Source organism: Oncorhynchus keta, chromosome 20 (assembly GCF_023373465.1).
Source record: "Oncorhynchus keta strain PuntledgeMale-10-30-2019 chromosome 20, Oket_V2, whole genome shotgun sequence".
Lineage (NCBI taxonomy): Eukaryota > Metazoa > Chordata > Actinopteri > Salmoniformes > Salmonidae > Oncorhynchus > Oncorhynchus keta.
Window position 1 is genome coordinate 31356219 of NC_068440.1, and position 15505 is coordinate 31371723.

At 44.3% G+C, this 15505-nt stretch overlaps 1 protein-coding gene and 1 long non-coding RNA gene across 8 annotated transcripts in view; one reads left to right on the top strand and one right to left on the bottom strand.

Annotated features, from left to right (window-relative positions):
- The window catches only part of elmo1 (engulfment and cell motility 1 (ced-12 homolog, C. elegans)), a 192756-nt gene that overhangs the window by 61540 nt on the left and 115711 nt on the right, over positions 1-15505 (bottom strand). The window lies entirely within an intron of this gene.
- On the top strand, positions 6731-7467 carry LOC127909959 (uncharacterized). Of its 2 annotated transcripts, none has more exons than XR_008073161.1 (3): positions 6731-6795; positions 7188-7236; positions 7286-7467. It is a non-coding gene; the product is annotated as an uncharacterized LOC127909959 (long non-coding RNA). The 2 variants fall into 2 exon arrangements; XR_008073160.1 differs by lacking the exon at positions 6731-6795 and adding an exon at positions 6833-6991.

Genomic DNA, 15505 nt, shown 5'->3' on the forward strand with positions numbered 1-15505 from the left:
TAGAGAGAGGAGAGGAGGGCACAGTCAGAACATGTGTTTTAGAGAGAGGAGACGCGGGCACAGTCAGAACATGTGTTTTAGAGAGAGGAGAGGAGGGCACAGTCAGAACATGTGTTTTAGAGAGAGGAGAGGAGGGCACAGTCAGAACATGTGTTTTAGAGAGAGGAGACGCGGGCACAGTCAGAACATGTGTTTTAGAGAGAGGAGAGGAGGGCACAGTCAGAACATGTGTTTTAGAGAGAGGAGACGCGGGCACAGTCAGAACATGTGTTTTAGAGAGAGGAGACGCGGGCACAGTCAGAACATGTGTTTTAGAGAGAGGAGACGGGCACAGTCAGAACATGTGTTTTAGAGAGAGGAGAGGAAGGCACAGTCAGAACATGTGTTTTAGAGAGAGGAGACGGGCACAGTCAGAACATGTGTTTTAGAGAGAGGAGAGGAAGGCACAGTCAGAACATGTGTTTTAGAGAGAGGAGAGGAGGGCACAGTGAGAACATGTGTTTTAGAGAGAGGAGAGGAGGGCACAGTCAGAACATGTGTTTTAGAGAGAGGAGAGGAGGGCACAGTCAGAACATGTGTTTTATAGAGAGGAGACGCGGGCACAGTCAGAACATGTGTTTTAGAGAGAGGAGACGCGGGCACAGTCAGAACATGTGTTTTAGAGAGAGGAGGCGAGGGCACAGTCAGAACATGTGTTTTAGAGAGAGGAGACGCGGGCACAGTCAAAACATGTGTTTTAGAGAGAGGAGACGCGGGCACAGTCAGAACATGTGTTTTAGAGAGAGGAGAGGAGGGCACAGTCAGAACATGTGTTTTAGAGAGAGGAGACGCGGGCACAGTCAGAACATGTGTTTTAGAGAGAGGAGACGCGGGCACAGTCAGAACATGTGTTTTAGAGAGAGGAGACGCGGGCACAGTCAGAACATGTGTTTTAGAGAGAGGAGACGCGGGCACAGTCAGAACATGTGTTTTAGAGAGAGGAGACGCGGGCACAGTCAGAACATGTGTTTTAGAGAGAGGAGACGCGGGCACAGTCAGAACATGTGTTTTAGAGAGAGGAGAGGAGGGCACAGTGAGAACATGTGTTTTAGAGAGAGGAAATGCGGGCACAGTCAGAACATGTGTTTTAGAGAGAGGAGACGCGGGCACAGTCAGAACATGTGTTTTAGAGAGAGGAGACACGGGCACAGTCAGAACATGTGTTTTAGAGAGAGGAGGGCACAGTCAGAACATGTGTTTTAGAGAGAGGAGACGGGCACAGTCAAAACATGTGTTTTAGAGAGAGGAGACGCGGGCACAGTCAGAACATGTGTTTTAGAGAGAGGAGACGCGGGCACAGTCAGAAAATGTGTTTTAGAGAGAGGAGACGGGCACAGTCAAAACATGTGTTTTAGAGAGAGGAGACGCGGGCACAGTCAGAACATGTGTTTTAGAGAGAGGAGGGCACAGTGAGAACATGTGTTTTAGAGAGAGGAGAGGAGGGCACAGTGAGAACATGTGTTTTAGAGAGAGGAGACGCGGGCACAGTCAGAACATGTGTTTTAGAGAGAGGAGACGCGGGCACAGTCAGAACATGTGTTTTAGAGAGAGAGACGCGGGCACAGTCAGAACATGTGTTTTAGAGAGAGGAGACGCGGGCACAGTCAGAACATGTGTTTTAGAGAGAGGAGAGGAGGGCACAGTCAGAACATGTGTTTTAGAGAGAGGAGGGCACAGTCAGAACATGTGTTTTAGAGAGAGGAGACGCGGGCACAGTCAGAACATGTGTTTTAGAGAGAGGAGACGCGGGCACAGTCAGAACATGTGTTTTAGAGAGAGGAGACGCGGGCACAGTCAGAACATGTGTTTTAGAGAGAGGAGACGCGGGCACAGTCAGAACATGTGTTTTAGAGAGAGGAGAGGAGGGCACAGTCAGAACATGTGTTTTAGAGAGAGGAGAGGAGGGCACAGTCAGAACATGTGTTTTAGAGAGAGGAGACGCGGGCACAGTCAGAACATGTGTTTTAGAGAGAGGAGACGCGGGCACAGTCAAAACATGTGTTTTAGAGAGAGGAGACGCGGGCACAGTCAGAACATGTGTTTTAGAGAGAGGAGGCGAGGGCACAGTCAGAACATGTGTTTTAGAGAGAGGAGACGCGGGCACAGTCAGAACATGTGTTTTAGAGAGAGGAGGGCACAGTCAGAACATGTGTTTTAGAGAGAGGAGACGGGCACAGTCAAAACATGTGTTTTAGAGAGAGGAGACGCGGGCACAGTCAGAACATGTGTTTTAGAGAGAGCAGACGCGGGCACAGTCAGAACATGTGTTTTAGAGAGAGGAGACGGGCACAGTCAGAAAATGTGTTTTAGAGAGAGGAGACGCGGGCACAGTCAGAACATGTGTTTTAGAGAGAGGAGACGCGGGCACAGTCAGAACATGTGTTTTAGAGAGAGGAGACGCGGGCACAGTCAAAACATGTGTTTTAGAGAGAGGAGAGCACAGTCAGAACATGTGTTTTAGAGAGAGGAGACGCGGGCACAGTCAGAACATGTGTTTTAGAGAGAGGAGAGCACAGTCAGAACATGTGTTTTAGAGAGAGGAGAGGAGGGCACAGTCAGAACATGTGTTTTAGAGAGAGGAGAGGAAGGCACAGTCAGAACATGTGTTTTAGAGAGAGGAGACGCGGGCACAGTCAGAACATGTGTTTTAGAGAGAGGAGAGGAGGGCACAGTCAGAACATGTGTTTTAGAGAGAGGAGACGGGCACAGTCAAAACATGTGTTTTAGAGAGAGGAGACGCGGGCACAGTCAAAACATGTGTTTTAGAGAGAGGAGACGCGGGCACAGTCAGAACATGTGTTTTAGAGAGAGGAGGGCACAGTCAGAACATGTGTTTTAGAGAGAGGAGACGCGGGCACAGTCAAAACATGTGTTTTAGAGAGAGGAGACGCGGGCACAGTCAGAACATGTGTTTTAGAGAGAGCAGACGCGGGCACAGTCAGAACATGTGTTTTAGAGAGAGGAGACGCGGGCACAGTCAGAAAATGTGTTTTAGAGAGAGGAGACGCGGGCACAGTCAGAACATGTGTTTTAGAGAGAGGAGACGCGGGCACAGGCAGAACATGTGTTTTAGAGAGAGGAGACGCGGGCACAGTCAAAACATGTGTTTTAGAGAGAGGAGAGCACAGTCAGAACATGTGTTTTAGAGAGAGGAGACGCGGGCACAGTCAGAACATGTGTTTTAGAGAGAGGAGAGCACAGTCAGAACATGTGTTTTAGAGAGAGGAGAGGAGGGCACAGTCAGAACATGTGTTTTAGAGAGAGGAGGCGAGGGCACAGTCAGAACATGTGTTTTAGAGAGAGGAGACGCGGGCACAGTCAAAACATGTGTTTTAGAGAGAGGAGACGCGGGCACAGTCAGAACATGTGTTTTAGAGAGAGGAGAGGAAGGCACAGTCAGAACATGTGTTTTAGAGAGAGGAGACGCGGGCACAGTCAAAACATGTGTTTTAGAGAGAGGAGGCGAGGGCACAGTCAGAGACTTTGACACTGGATATTTGGATTTTAGGTGGAAAACTTACAGGTCAATTTACAGGTCGGCTGGCAAATGCTCAAGTTCGGCGTTACATTTTTAGGTTTTAAGGCGGCATCAGGGGATCTGAGGTTTAAAGACCGGAGACTGAGCCCGCATTTAATTAAATGAAGATCTCTTGCATGATAATCTATACATACATACTCCCCGAGGTTATGAGAACAAAGACATATCAACCCCGGTTATCAAACCAAGGCTAACCAATCCCTTATATCTGCATACTTGTATTTTAGATTCACTTGTCTTTCATTTTTCATTCACTGATGTTGCATCCCTGAATTTCAGCGTCTAAGACTGCCATGTGAGTACCGGGAACATGAACTTCAACTGGACTACATCCCAAATGGCACCCTTTTTCCCAAAAAGTGCACTACTTTGGACCAGGGCCCAAAGGTACACTCTAATCTAAAGTCAGTGGTATAAGGGCCATCAGTACAGAGATTCCCCACGGGAACAGATATACAGTAGATATACACATGTTGCCCCCTTATGATGAACTAAGACACTTCCATCCAGTTGATTACAGAATGAAAGCGATGGTGGGGGGCACACATGCTTGGCTCACGTTCCAGCCATACTTCAATACCCACATGTATGGCTGACTCATTCCTACACAGTTTGGACATGTATAGGCTTAAGTAGTGGGTGTATGCGTGTGTGAGAGCGCGGTATCGGAGCGCCACGTCTAGGTCCAAAAGGCTCCTTAAGAGCTTCTACCCCCAAGCCATATGACTGCTGAACAACTAATCAAATGGCCACCTCACTATTTACATTGACACCCCATTTGTTTTTACACTGCTGCTACTCTGTTTATTTTCTATGCATAGTCACTTTACCCCTAGCTACATGTACAAATGACCTTGACTAACCTGTACCCAAGCACATTGACTCGGTGCCGGTAGCCCCTTTATATAGCCTTGTTACTGTTATTTTATGTTTCTTTTTGTATTATGAGCTGATATGAGCTGATATAAAAGACTCCAGAAATTTTCCAGATGCACAAAAAGCATATTTCTCTCAAATTCTGTGCACAAATGTGTTTACATCCCTGTTAGTGAGCATTTCTCCTTTGCCAAGATAATCCATCCACCTGACAGGTGTGGAATATCAAGAAGCTGATTAAACAGTATGATCATTACACAGCTGCACCTTGTGCTGGGACTTGAAAGGCCACTCTAAAATGTGCAGTTGTGTCACACAACACAATGCCACAGATGTCTCAAGTTTCGAGGGAGCGTGCAATTGGCATGCTGACTGCAGGAATGTCCACCAGAGCTGTTGCCAGAGAAATTAATGTACATTTTAAAGAATTTGGCAGACCACGTGTAACTATGCCAGCCCAGGACCTCTACATCTGGCTTCTTCACCTGCGGTATCATCTGAGACCAGTCACCCAAACAGCTGATGAAACTGAGGAGTATTTCTGTTTGTAATAAAGCCATATTTTATAAAGCCAATCATCCTGATTGGCTGGGCCTGGCTCCCAAGTGGGTAAGCCTATGCCCTCCCAGGCCCACCCTTGGCTGCGCCCCTGTCAAGTCATGTGAAATCCATAGATTAGTCTAATGATGCTTTCCTTTTGTATTTTGTATTTTTTTTACCCCTTTTTCATACCAATTTCGTGATATCCAATTGGTAGTTACAGTCTTGTCCCATCGCTGCAACTCCAAGTTGCACTGCTTCTTGACACACTGCTCGCTTAACCCGGAAGCCAGCTGCACCAATGTGTCGGAGGAAACACCGTCCAACTGGCGACCGTGTTTGCGTACATGCGCCCGGCTTGCCGCAGGAGCCGCCAGAGCTCAATGAGACAAGAACATCCCGGCTGGCCAAACCCTTCCCTAACCTGGACCAATTATGCGCCGACTCATGGGTCTCCCGGTCGCGGCCGGCTGCGACGCCTCTAGCACTGCGCCACAGTGCCTTACATCGCTGTGCCACAGTGCCTTACATCGCTGTGCCACAGTGCCTTACATCGCTGTGCCACAGTGCCTTACATCGCTGTGCCACAGTGCCTTACATCGCTGTGCCACAGTGCCTTACATCGCTGTGCCACAGTGCCTTACATCGCTGTGCCACAGTGCCTTACATCGCTGTGCCACTTGGAGGACTCCTAAAGAATTTATTTGAATTGACAGGGAAAGTTCTTAAATGATCCAGAATGTGAACACACTATGGGCCTTTTCTGTTAACATTTCCACATGTATCTACAACAGAGACAGAGTTATTCTCCTGTACTGTGTGAGAAGATGAAGGCTCAGAATACGGCACAACTCTGATGGGAGGCTGTGTGAGAGGTTGAAGGCTCTGAATACTGCATGACTCTGATGGGAGGCTGTGTGAGAGGTTGAAGGCTCTGAATACTGTATGACTCTGATGGGAGGCTGTGTGAGAGGTTGAAGGCTCTGAATACTGTATGACTCTGATGGGAGGCTGTGTGAGAGGTTGAAGGCTCTGAATACTGCACGACTCTGATGGGAGGCTGTGTGAGAGGTTGAAGGCTCTGAATACTGTACGACTCTGATGGGAGGCTGTGTGAGAGGTTGAAGGCTCTGAATACTGCACGACTCTGATGGGAGGCAGTGTGAGAGGTTGAAGGCTCTGAATACTGTATGACTCTGATGGGAGGCTGCGTGAGAGGTTGAAGGCTCTGAATACTGCATGACTCTGATGGGAGGCTGTGTGAGAGGTTGAAGGCTCTGAATACTGTATGACTCTGATGGGAGGCTGTGTGAGAGGTTGAAGGCTCTGAATACTGCACAACTCTGATGGGAGGCTGTGGGAGAGGTTGAAAGCTCTGAATACTGCACGACTCTGATGGGAGGCTGTGTGAGAGGTTGAAGGCTCTGAATACTGTATGACTCTGTGGGAGGCTGTGTGAGAGGTTGAAGGCTCTGAATACTGTATGACTCTGTGGGAGGCTGTGGGAGAGGTTGAAGGCTCTGAATACTGCACGACTCTGATGGGAGGCAGTGTGAGAGGTTGAAGGCTCTGAATACTGTATGACTCTGTGGGAGGCTGTGTGAGAGGTTGAAGGCTCTGAATACTGTATGACTCTGTGGGAGGCTGTGGGAGAGGTTGAAGGCTCTGAATACTGCATGACTCTGATGGGAGGCTGTGTGAGAGGTTGAAGGCTCTGAATACTGTATGACTCTGATGGGAGGCTGTGTGAGAGGTTGAAGGCTCTGAATACTGTATGACTCTGATGGGAGGCTGTGTGAGAGGTTGAAGGCTCTGAATACTGCACGACTCTGATGGGAGGCTGTGTGAGAGGTTGAAGGCTCTGAATACTGTATGACTCTGATGGGAGGCTGCGTGAGAGGTTGAAGGCTCTGAATACTGCATGACTCTGATGGGAGGCTGTGTGAGAGGTTGAAGGCTCTGAATACTGTATGACTCTGATGGGAGGCTGTGTGAGAGGTTGAAGGCTCTGAATACTGGACGACTCTGATGGGAGGCTGTGTGAGAGGTTGAAGGCTCTGAATACTGCACGACTCTGATGGGAGGCTGTGTGAGAGGTTGAAGGCTCTGAATACTGTATGACTCTGATGGGAGGCTGCGTGAGAGGTTGAAGGCTCTGAATACTGCACGACTCTGATGGGAGGCTATGTGAGAGGTTGAAGGCTCGGAATACTGTATGACTCTGATGGGAGGCTGTGTGAGAGGTTGAAGGCTCTGAATACTGTATGACTCTGATGGGAGGCTATGTGAGAGGTTGAAGGCTCGGAATACTGTATGACTCTGATGGGAGGCTATGTGAGAGGTTGAAGGCTCGGAATACTGCATGACTCTGATGGGAGGCTTCATGTTGTGATTAAAGGGAATGGCTCCTTCCTTCTCCCTTGTTTCTCCCTCCTTCTCCTCCTTTCCAACCTCTTTCCTGCCTCATTTCTCACTTGTTCTCATCCTTTTTCCTCCCTTGTTCCCCTCCCCCCCTGTCCTCAGCCAATGGTGTGGCCAGAGAGCTAATCTAACTGTTTCCCGAGGGAACTCCATTAGACTGCATTAGACTGCATTACATACACTGGGAGGGAGAAATCACTGTGTGTTTATTGGGTTACCGGATTCATCATAAACTCCCCACCGAGAGCGAAATCTGGTTTCTCAGCTCAATCCATCTACAGTGCCTTCAGAAAGTAGTCATACTCCTTGAATTATTCCACATTTTGTTGAGTTACAGCCTGAATTTAAAATGGGATTAAATATATATTTTCTCTCACACATCTACACACAATACCCTATAACGACAAAGTGAAAACATGCTTTTAGAAATATTTAATTTACATACAGTACCAGTCAAATGTTTGGACACACCTACTCATTCAAGGTTTTTTCTTTCTTTTGACAATGTTCTACATTGTAGAATAATAGATATCAAAACTATGAAATAACACATGGAATCATGTAACCAAAAAAAGTGTTAAATATGTCAAAATATATTTGATCTTTTAGGTTCTTCAAAGTAGCCATCCTTTGCCTTGATGACAGCTTTGCACACAGGTTAAGTGTGCCTTGAATTCTAAATATATCACTGACAGTGTCTGGCTCTCATGAGGACCGCCACAGGAAACGAAGAACAGAGTTACCTCTGCTGCAGAGGCTAAGTTCATTAGAGTTACCAGCCTCAGAAATTTCAGCCCAAATAAATGCTTCCCAGAGTTCAAGTAAAAGACACATCTCAACATCAACTGTTCAGAGGAGACTGTGTGATTCAAACCTTCATGGTTGAATTGCTGCAAAGAAACACTACTAAAGGACGCCAATAAGAAGAAGAGACTTGCTTGGGCCAAGAAACCTGAGCAATGGACATTAGACCGGTGGAAATATGTCCTTTGGTCTGATGCAACATTTGCCCATTATTCTTTTCGAAATTCTTCAAACTCTGTTGTTGATCATTTCTAGACAACCATTTTCAGGTCTTGACATAGTAGATTTAAGTCAAAACTAACTCAGCCACATTCCCGGTCTTCTTGGTAAGCAACTCCAGTGTAGATTTGGCCTTGTGTTTTAGGTTATTGTCCTTCTGAAAGGTGAATTCATCTCCCAGTGTCAAGTGGAAAGCAGACAACCATTTTCCCCAAACATAACACTTTATATTCAGGACAAAAAGTTAATTGCTTTGCCACATTTTTTGCAGTATTACTTTAGTGCCCTGTAGCAAACAGGATTCATGTTTTGGAATATGTTTTATTCTGTACAGGCTTCTTTACTTTCACTCTGTCAATTAGGTTAGTATTGTGGAGTAACTACAATGTTGCTGATCTATCCTCAGTTTTCTCCTATCACAGCCATTAAATTATGTAACTGTTTTAAAGTCACCATTGGCCTCATGAAGAAATCCCTGAGCTGTTTCCTTCCTCTATAGCAACTGAGTTAGGAAGGATGCCTGTATCTTTGTAGTGACTGGGTGTATTGATACACCATCCAAAGTGTAATTAATAACATACCCATGCTCAAAGGAATATTCAATGTCTGCATTTAAAAAAACAATTGTTTTTGACCATCTACCTATAGGTGCCCTTCTTTGTGAGGCATTGGAAAACCTCCCTGGTATTTGTGGTTGAATTTGTGTCAGAAATTCACTGCTCGACTGAGGGAGTTTACAGATAATATTGATGTGTGTGTGTGTGTGTGTGTGTGTGTGTGTGTGTGTGTGTGTGTGTGTGTGTGTGTGTGTGTGTGTGTGTGTGTGTGTGTGTGTGTGTGTGTGTGTGTGTGTGTGTGTGTGTGTGTGTGTGTGTGTGGTACAAGGTTTGAGGTAGTCATTCAAAAATCATGTTAAACACTTATTGCACACAGATTGAGTCCATGCAACTTATTATGTGACTTGTTAAGCAAATGTTTACTCCTGAACTTATTTAGGCTTGCCATAACAAAGGGGTTAAATACTTTTCAGATTTTTCTTTTTAATATATTTGTAAACATTTAAAAAAAAACTAATTCCACTTTTACATTATCGGGTATTGTGTGTAGGTCAGGGACAAAAAAACTCTCCATTTAATCAAATTTAAATTCAGGCTGTAACAACAACATTTTGAAAAAGTCAAGGGGCCTGAATACTTTCTGAAGGTGTTCTTCAGTGATATTGCTACTAACACCTTAGACAAATAAAATGTTGATTTTGATATATTTCAATCAGCAAGGAAACTTGTAGGACTTTTTACGTAGGTAATGGTAAAGATACTATGCATAGATGATAAACAGCGAATAGCAGCAGTGTAAAAAAAACACCAATGAAAAACGGGGCTTTTTGATGAGCTGTTCAGCTTGGGGTTAGAAACCTTTTGGACCTAGACTTGGCGCTCCGCTCTCAATACACTGGGACAGGGTGGCTGCAGAGCTGCAGTCCTGGAGATCTCTACTTTGTGATGCATCCTGGAGTCTATTCAGTCATGTGAAATGTTCGGAACATTGCAGATAGAAATAGAATGAATAGAGCCAACACGATTTCCTATTCAATCTAAAAAAAACAAAAAATGTTCTACTCAATACTTTTCTATCTGAATGTTCTGTAACATCCTCCCTCCCACTATTCCCAACAGTGCACGGACACACCTCAGGTGACATTTGCTGGCATGTTCAGAACATGGTTATAACATGTTCATAACATGTTCATAGTGTCTGAACAACCTGACCTTTCCATCCCCATGCAGAGAAGTCATTTTTTTCTTCACGTTGTATTATTCATACTGTTACTCTCCAACTAGAGTAATGTCTCCTGAATGGTAACTGAATATTTAAATCTAACCAACACAATTCTCCCACGCAGAACAAATAATTGAAGAGATAAAGAATTCAATCTGGGCCATTCTATGCGTGTCAAGCGATATAAGTGAGAATAGGGCCTGCAAGGGAAGTCAGAAGCTAATGTGATAATGACCTTTGTATTGAAGAGTTACGCCCCAAAGTCTTGATTCTTACAACACTTGATACATTTAGATTTGTAATGGGTGTGTCACAACATAATGAATGGAACAAATACATTACTGCATACCACAGTATTACATAAGCAGTAACGCCCAACACATTACTATATACCACAGTATTACATAAGCAGTAACGCCCAACACATTACTGCATACCACAGTATTATATAAGCAGTAACGCCCAACACATTACTACATACCACAGTATTACATAAGCAGTAACGCCCAACACATTACTGCATACCACAGTATTACATAAGCAGCAACGCCCAACACATTACTGCATACCACAGTATTACATAAGCAGTAACGCCCAACACATTACTACATACCACAGTATTACATAAGCAGCAACGCCCAACACATTACTGCATACCACAGTATTACATAAGCAGTAACGCCCAACACATTACTACATACCACAGTATTACATAAGCAGTAACGCCCAACACATTACTATATACCACAGTATTACATAAGCAGTAACGCCCAACACATTACTGCATACCACAGTATTACATAAGCAGTAACGCCCAACACATTACTACATACCACAGTATTACATAAGCAGTAACGCCCAACACATTACTACATACCACAGTATTACATAAGCAGTAACGCCCAACACATTACTGCATACCACAGTATTACATAAGCAGCAACGCCCAACACATTACTGCATACCACAGTATTACATAAGCAGTAACACCCAACACGTTACTATATACCACAGTATTACATAAGCAGTAACGCCTAACACATTACTGCATACCACAGTATTATATAAGCAGTAACACACAACACGTTACTATATACCACAGTATTACATAAGCAGTAACGCCCAACACATTACTGCATACCACAGTATTACATAAGCAGCAACGCCCAACACATTACTGCATACCACAGTATTACATAAGCAGTAACGCCCAACACATTACTGCATACCACAGTATTACATAAGCAGCAACGCCCAACACATTTTTTTTTTTTTTTTTTTTTTATTTCACCTTTATTTAACCAGGTAGGCTAGTTGAGAACAAGTTCTCATTTGCAACTGCGACCTGGCCAAGATAAAGCATAGCAGTGTGAACAGACAACACAGAGTTACACATGGAGTAAACAATTTAGCAAGTCAATAACACAGTAGAAAAAAATGGGCAGTCTATATACAATGTGTGCAAAAGGCATGAGGAGGTAGGCGAATAATACAATTTTGCAGATTAACACTGGTGATAAATGATCAGATGGGCATGTACAGGTAGAGATATTGGTGTGCAAAAGAGCAGAAAAGTAAATAAATAAAAACAGTATAAAAACAGTATGGGAATGAGGTAGGTGAAAAAGGGTGAGCTATTTACCAATAGACTATGTACAGCTGCAGCGATCGGTTAGCTGCTCGGATAGCTGATGTTTGAAGTTGGTGAGGGAGATAAAAGTCTCCAACTTCAGCGATTTTTGCAATTCGTTCCAGTCACAGGCAGCAGAGTACTGGAACGAAGGCGGCCAAATGAGGTGTTGGCTTTAGGGATGATCAGTGAGATACACCTGCTGGAGCGCGTGCTACGGATGGGTGTTGCCATCGTGACCAGTGAACTGAGATAAGGCGGAGCTTTACCTAGCATGGACTTGTAGATGACCTGGAGCCAGTGGGTCTGGCGACGAATATGTAGTGAGGGCCAGCCGACTAGAGCATACAAGTCGCAGTGGTGGGTGGTATAAGGTGCTTTAGTGACAAAACAGATGGCACTGTGATAGACTGCATCCAGTTTGCTGAGTAGAGTGTTGGAAGCCATTTTGTAGATGACATCGCCGAAGTCGAGGATCGGTAGGATAGTCAGTTTTACTAGGGTAAGCTTGGCAGTGTGAGTGAAGGAGGCTTTGTTGCGGAATAGAAAGCCGACTCTGGATTTGATTTTTGATTGGAGATGTTTGATGTGAGTCTGGAAGGAGAGTTTGCAGTCTAGCCAGACACCTAGGTACTTATAGATGTCCACATATTCAAGGTTGGAACCATCCAGGGTGGTGATGCTAGTCGGGCATGCGGGTGCAGGCAGCGATCGGTTGAAAAGCATGCATTTGGTTTTACTCGCGTTTAGGAGCAGTTGGAGGCCACGGAAGGAGTGCTGTATGGCATTGAAGCTCGTTTGGAGGTTGGATAGCACAGTGTCCAATGACGGGCCGAAAGTATATAGAATGGTGTCGTCTGCGTAGAGGTGGATCAGGAATCGCCCGCAGCAAGAGCAACATCATTGATATATACAGAGAAAAGAGTCGGCCCGAGAATTGAACCCTGTGGCACCCCCATAGAGACTGCCAGAGGACATTACTGCATACCACAGTATTACATAAGCAGTAACGCCCAACACATTACTGCATACCACAGTATTACATAAGCAGTAACGCCCAACACATTACTGCATACCACAGTATTACATAAGCAGTAACGCCCAACACATTACTGCATACCACAGTATTACATAAGCAGTAACGCCCAACACATTACTGCATACCACAGTATTACATAAGCAGTAACGCCCAACACGTTACTACATACCACAGTATTACATAAGCAGTAACGCCCAACACATTACTACATACCACAGTATTACATAAGCAGTAACGCCCAACACATTACTGCATACCACAGTATTACATAAGCAGCAACGCCCAACACATTACTATATACCACAGTATTACATAAGCAGCAACGCCCAACACATTACTATATACCACAGTATTATATAAGCAGTAACGCCCAACACATTACTATATACCACAGTATTACATAAGCAGTAACGCACAAACAGAATGGAACAAATACATTATTGCATAACAAAGTGTTACCATAAGCAGTAACGCACAAACAGAATGGAACACATTGATTTGTAAATATACAGTTTAAATCTGACAGACCCAGATATCCTGGGACATTGGTACACTATTTCCCTTCATTCAGTTCTGTGTGTGTGTGCATGCGTGCGTGTGTGTATGTATGTGTGTGTGTGTGCGTCTGTGTATGTGTGCGTGTGTGTATGTGTGTGCGTGTGTGTGTGTGTGTGTGTGTGTGTGTGTGTGTGTGTGTGTGTGTGTGTGTGTGTGTGTGTGTGTGTGTGTGTGTGTGTGTGTGTGTGTGTGTGTGTGTATATGTGTGTGTGTATGTATATGTGTGTGTGTATATGTGTGTGAGTGTGTATATGTGTGTGTGTATATGTGTGTGAATGTGTATATGTGTGTGTGTGTGTGCGCGTGTGTGTGCGTATATGTGTGTGTGCGTGTGTATGTGTATGTGTATGTGTATGTGTGTCTCTCTTCAAGAGGTTAGACTCGAACAGAAATAGACCATATAGCGACATCCTCTAAAGAACAAACGGCCATCAATCTTCTAAACTGTCATCAAGGCAAAGGGTGACTACTATGAAGAATGTCAAATATAAAATAGATTTAGTTGTTTAACACTTTTTTGGTTACTACATGATTCCATATGTGTTATTTCATAGTTTTGATGTCTTCGCTATTATTCTTCAATGAGTAGGTGTGTCCAAATTCGACTGGTACTGTGTGTGTGTGCGTGCGTGTATACATACATACATACATACATACATACATACATACATACATACATACATACATACATACATACATACATACATACATACATACATACATATAATAGTTGAAGTCGGAAGTTTACATACACTTATGTTGGAGTCATTAAAACTTGTTTTTAAACCACTCCACAAATTTCCTATTAACAAACTATAGTTTTGGCAAGTCGGTTAGGACATCTACTTTGTGCATGACAAGTAATTTTCCAACAATTGTTTACAGACAGATTATTTCACTGTTTCTTCTTACCCACTGGAATTGTGATAACATACACTGAGTTGACTGTGCCTTTAAATAGCTTGGAAAATTCCAGAAAATTATGTCATGGCTTTAGAAGCTTCTGATTGGCTAATTGACATCATTTGAGTCAATTGGAGGTGTACCTGTGGATGTATTTCAAGGTCTACCTTCAATCTCAGTGCCTCTTTGCTTGACATCATGGGAAAATCTAAAGAAATCAACCAAGACCTCAGAAAAAAAATTGCAGACCTCCAAGTCTGGTTCATCCTTGGGAGCAATTTCCAAACACCTGAAAGTACCATGTTCATCTGTACAAACAATAGTACGCGAGTATAAACACCATGGGACCACGCAGCCATCATACCGCTCAGGTATGGTGCGAAAAGTGCAAATCAATCCCAGAACAACAGCAAAGGACCTTGTGAAGATGCTGGAGGAAACAGGTACAAAAGTATCTATATCCACAGTAAAATGAGTCCAACTAAACTTCTGACTTCAACTGCAATTGCAAAAGGGTTTTCTAATGATCAATTAGTCTTTTAAAATTATAGACTTGGATTAGCTAACACAATGTGCCAATGGAACACAGGAGTGATGGTTGCTGATAATGTGCCTCTGTACGCCTATGTAGATATTCCATTAAAAAAAATCTGCCGTTTCCAGCTACAATAGTCATTTACAACATTAACAATGTCTACACTGTATTTCTGATCAATTTTATGTTATTTTAATGGACAAAAAAAACACTTTTCTTGAGCCTGCTCTGGGAATGCCACAACCCATCTCCTATCTATCCTCAGCTGTGACTGAGTGGTCGGTGCCCTGGAGGTAAAAGTTGTAATCTCAGAGACTTCTGTTTGATTTCAAGGGTGGGCCACGAAGGCTCCAGAACATTGACGCCTGTCTGGACATAGCTAATTAGAGCTCAACAGACAGAGCAAACACTAGCCACACAGATATGACCACGGAGGGGAGAGGTGACAGACAGGGAGAGAGAGAGAGAAAGGAGAGGAAGAGGGGGTAGAAAGGGAGAGTGTGTGTGTCTGGGTGTTGGTCTGTGTGCGAGAGAGAGGGAGCGAGCATAAATGTGTGTGTGAGAGAAGGTAAAAGACAGCGTGTGAGTGTGGGACCTGCAGGCAGAGAGCCTTCCTGACATCTG